This window comes from Anas platyrhynchos, chromosome 1 (genome assembly GCF_047663525.1).
Source record: "Anas platyrhynchos isolate ZD024472 breed Pekin duck chromosome 1, IASCAAS_PekinDuck_T2T, whole genome shotgun sequence".
NCBI lineage: Eukaryota > Metazoa > Chordata > Aves > Anseriformes > Anatidae > Anas > Anas platyrhynchos.
Window position 1 is genome coordinate 116,555,080 of NC_092587.1, and position 5,185 is coordinate 116,560,264.

Consider the following 5,185-nt stretch of genomic DNA (forward strand, 5'->3'; position numbering starts at 1 on the left):
TTGTGGTTGCTCATATTTTATTGCTTAGAAAGTCAAGTCTAATTTTTAAAATGAATCCATCTTGTTTAAACTTCCAGCTATTAATTTTGGTTATGTCTTTGTCTAGACTAAAATGACCTCTTACCAGAAAAGCACTACCTAATTCATCTATCTCTGTTTTGTTGTTTTTTATGTTTGTCTGCTTCTGCTGTTACTAAACAGCAGAATATTTTTTAAGCTTTTAAATCACTTTTCTGATTCTTTGTGCTCTCTCTGGTTTTCAGTCTATTTAGACTTTAAGCAGGTATAAACTCACCTTATTTCTACAATGTATCAATGATCTTTTTTAAGTCCCGGCTGTACTCCAGACTCTTCTTGAGGTGTCTTGGAATTGCGTTCCTTCAGTCTTTTTTGAACTCTCTGCTTTTCAGGATTCAGTAATATCTTCTAGGTACATGACTTGTATTCATTAATCCTAGATAGGTAATTTTGCGTTTGGACATGTTAAGACAAATTATTTAATGTCCCATTTATAGAGTAATCCAGCCTACATGACTGCTCTGCATTATTGTCTTTTCCTCCTCCTCATTACTTACCCACTCCACCATCTTTGTCACAAGTAGCAACTTCTAGACCATGGATGGAGCTGTTGGGACAGATAACCATAACTAAGGCTCCACTTCTATGAGCAATCCAACTGATTCATTACTTCTCCCGATCTGTCAGTCCATTAGCTTTTAAACCATTTAACCTGTTACACTAAGTGAGACTCACTGGTGCACAGTGTGAAGCACTTTACCGAAGTCTACTCTGTCTACACAGTTTTGTGCTCAGGCTTCTCACCTATGCAAGTAATGAAACTCAGTATATTTGCCGAGATCTTTTTTTTTTTTTTCTTTTCTTTTTTTTTTTTTCCTTAAACCACACTTACTGGTGTTTGTTATATTCTTATCCTTTCATTCTTTATCAAATAACTCCTGTGTTTTCTGTTCTGTTATTTTAATGAGGACTGATTTTAACATGACGGGCTGGTTTATTAGTACCTGACTCAGCCAAATGGGGACTGGCCCTGATACCACACTTTCTGATATTGCTCAAATCTTTTAAGATTTGCATTTATTATTGTAAATGGATCAGCTATCTCCTCTGCTGACAAAGGAAGGCAGGAATATATTTTGAAGAATGTACCACTCTACACTTGCCCTACCCTTTTACTTCTCACTAGACATTTTCTACCGATTACTGTCCAGAAACACTTTATGAGGTCTAACAGACTTTTGGTCAGGCAGCCTTTCCTTTGTTACGTTCACTTTTAAGATTTCAGAGCTATGTGGACCTACTGATTAAATAATATCAGTAGAACAACTGATTATCACTCATACTTCCTTCATTTTCAGACATACTTTTACAAGGAATACTTTCAGTATTACTGTCCCAAATAACGCTATGCATGAAAAAAGCTCCTCGTAGAGTTGTAGTTTTACTATAAACCACCACTTTGGTTGACATGATTTATGCCCAATCCTTTCTTCCAGAGTAAAATAATTCTAATGAAGCAACTAGCCTTGCTGGGAAACCTGTCCCAGCAAAAGTTCCCAATTTAAATCTTGCATGACTGCTTTTACACTGAAAATTGCTTTATTTAATCCACATAGACTACAAATGCATTTGGTTATTTCTCCTACTTGAAAAATGGAAACACTTATTCAATTGAAAAAACACTCTTTCATCTACTGAAAGAAACATACCTTTGCTAAAACCTATTGTTCCTAACACATCACAAAGCTCTTTGTCCTCCACTTTCCTTGTCAGGGCCAGTTTTAGTGGTGGTAATAAGCAATTTAAAAACAAGAACACTAAATACTCAGCTGTTTGGAATTTTTTGAAATCCACATTTGTTTCAAATGGATGTAGTCTTTGCTGCGTATCATGTGTTGCTTGGGTGAATAGCTGAGATATTACTAATAAAGGTTAATTCATTTTTCCTGCAATTCTCTAAAAGTTTAGCAGATAGTAGTATCACAAGTACTCTGTTTTTCAGCCTCGGAATCACATGTGCAAGTTTTTGTATTTAATTACATCAAACTTCTTGTGGGTAAAAGTTAAGGACCAAACCAATAAAGGCCACCTTGTGGCTGGGGTCTGCTACAGGCCACCTGATCAAGGCAAGCCTGTTGATGAGGCCTTCATACTTCAACTACAAGAAGCGTCACACTCACACGCTCTCATCCTGATGAGGGACTTCAACCACCCGGATGTCTGCTGGGAAAGCAAAACCTGAGGCTCTAGGTAATCCACAAGACTCCTGGAGTGCCTTGAGGACAACTTCCTGGCCCAGGTATTAGACAAAACAACCAGAGAAGTGTGACTGGACCTGGTGCTCACCAGTACAGATGAACTCATTAAAGAGGTTAAGATCAGAGGCAGACTTGCCTGCAGTGATCACACCATGGCTGAGTTTGTGATCTTGAGGAATATGGGCCTGGTGAAGAGCAAAGTCATGGCCCTGAACTTCTGAAGAGTGAACTTTGAGCTATTTAAAAACCTAGTGGATGACATCCCCTGTCATTTGGGACAAAGGAGCTGAGCAGAGCTGGCAACTCGTTAAGGATGTTTTCCTTAGAGCACAGGAGCTCTCCATCTCCTGTGCAAGAAAGTGGGCAGGGAGGGCAGGAAACCACAATGGCTGAGCAAGGACCTGCTGGTCAAACTGAGGCACAAGAAGGAAATGCCAGGCAGTAGAAGCAGGGAAGAGCACCTGGAAAGAGTGCAGGGATGCTGTCTGGATGTGCAGGGATGGGATCAGGAAAGCCAAGGCCCAGACAGAACTGAGCTTGGCACGGGATACAAGGAATGACAAGAAGGGTTTCTATAGGTACACTGGCCAGCAAGGAAAGGTCAAGGAGAGTGTGCCCCCTCTGATAAATGAGAAAGGTGAACTGGCAGTGGCAGACATGAGAAGGGCTGAGGTACTTGACAACTTCTTTGCCTCAGCCGTCACTGGCATTCAGGCTGCCCACATCTCTCGTTGCCCTGCACCTGTAAGCGAGGGCTGGGGGAGCAAGGTCCCTCCCACTATAAATGAAGAGCAGGTTTGAGACCACCTGATGAAGGTGAACAGGGACAAGCCCATGGGGCCTGATGCCATGCATCCCAGGGTCCTAAGGGAAGTGGCTGACAGAGTTGTCAAGCCTCTCTCCATCATATTTCAAAAGTCCTGGCACGCAGGTGAAGTCCCTGGTGACTGGAAAAAGGGGAACATCACTCCCATTCTAAAAAACGGTTGAAAGGAGGATATGGGGAACTACAGACCGGTGAGCCTCACCTTTGTGCCTGGAAAGATCATGGAAGAGATCCTCCTGGAAGCAATGTCAAGGCACATGTGCTTTTCAATACTTGGAGGGGTCTTATAAAAAAAAGAGAGCAATTTTTTACTCAGGCAGATAATGACAGAATGAGGGTGAATGGTTTAAAACTAAAAGACAAGAAATTTAGGTTAGATGTTAGGAGGAAATTCTTCACTCAGAGGGTGGCAAGGCACTGGCACAGGCTGCCCAGAGAAGCTGTGGATGCCCCATCACTGTTCAAGGCCAGGCTGGATGGGGCTTTGGGCAACCTGATCTAGTGGGAGGTGTCCCTGCCCATGGCAGTGGGTTGGAGCCAGGTGATCTTTACGGTCCCTCCAACCCGAGCTGTTCCATGATTCTAATAGGTATGCACTTAGTTTCAGAGGTGGACCACAGCCAGCTAAAATGAAAATGTTTTTTTGTTTTTTTCCCAATTCTTTCTTTCGGTACGTTAGCAACTACCATAATTATGAAGTAAACCTTTTTACTACTGCTGTGAGCAATCTTCTTAATCCTCCTTAGTTGCTTCTTTTTAATCAAATAATTGCAGGTAAGTAATGAAGCATAAGCAATGCTATTAGTAACTAAAATAGAAAAATGTGTGACAGTTTAGACGCTTGGATAAGACAACTGTACTTCCTTTTTATGAAGCAGCTTCAAATGGAAGCAGGACAACAGAAAACTTATCTGTAATTTTTTGGTGAATACATATTAACTATTCTGGGAGAAACTGGAACCGCCCTCACCCATTCCCTTCTTACCCAGCCTCTGATTTCTCTCTCTCACTGTGGCTGCATAGGAAAAAAACTTGAACATATCATGTCAAAACACTGAGAATTTTAACTGTATAGTATTTTATTTAACTCAGTGACCACTTGTCACCAGCTGACAGGTTTGTCCAGGTTGAAAAACTGCTCCTGTTAAAGGAAACATGATGATACAACTGTCCAGTAAAATTACTCAGTACGGCTGTAGATCGAGAAGCGAACAGATCTATGTGGAAAGTCCTACAAAACAGCCAACACAGAGCTGATGACTCTCAACTTAGCATCCCATTTCTACAACCTAGAGCAGTTAGCAATGGAGGAGCTAGAGCTTCAGCAATTTGGCAGTGTTACTTGGCACACGTGTGTTTGCTATGCATGCTGGCGATAAGCAGGAAGGGTGCTAATTAAGACATTAAATAGGAAGGAACTGAGACTGAAAATGGCTTTTTCTTAATTTTTAGAATTTGTTTGCATATAAATTATCAGAAAGACAGATGCAAACATTATTAGCCATTCTGACCTACAGCCACACCAGGTCTTCCTGACTTGAGGGACACACACAGCTGGTATTATACAGATTGACTCTTTCTAAGAAAACTTAGATGGAACCTTGATAACCAATGCCAAGTAAGAAATTACTAGCATGTATCTTTGGATCTAACCCAGTGACGGCTGAATTTGAGTAGAATTTAGCAGGACATTTCAGCAAAAGCCACGGGCTCAGTTTGCTCTTGTGAGGATGAAGTCGGATACAGCAAGGTTACCTACTGCTGAGGGACAGACACTAGGACAAGGTCCAGGGGAAAAACAAACAAACAAAACAAACCAAAACAACAACAACAACAAAAAACACTGGACCACAGGTAAAACTAGTATCAGAAGGGCTCTCTTCACAGGACTGTGGAACAATTAAGCTATGAAACCTTACACGCAAGCTATATTCTGTCTCTGTATTAAATCTGACCTCAACTAATCTCTAATTAAGGTCTGAAATCCTATTGCTTACAATGTATTTTTTTCTTTTACCATTTGTGTACTCTACGCCAAAAAGTGCAAGTCACAAAAACATTTCTGCAAACACGTGAACCTGTG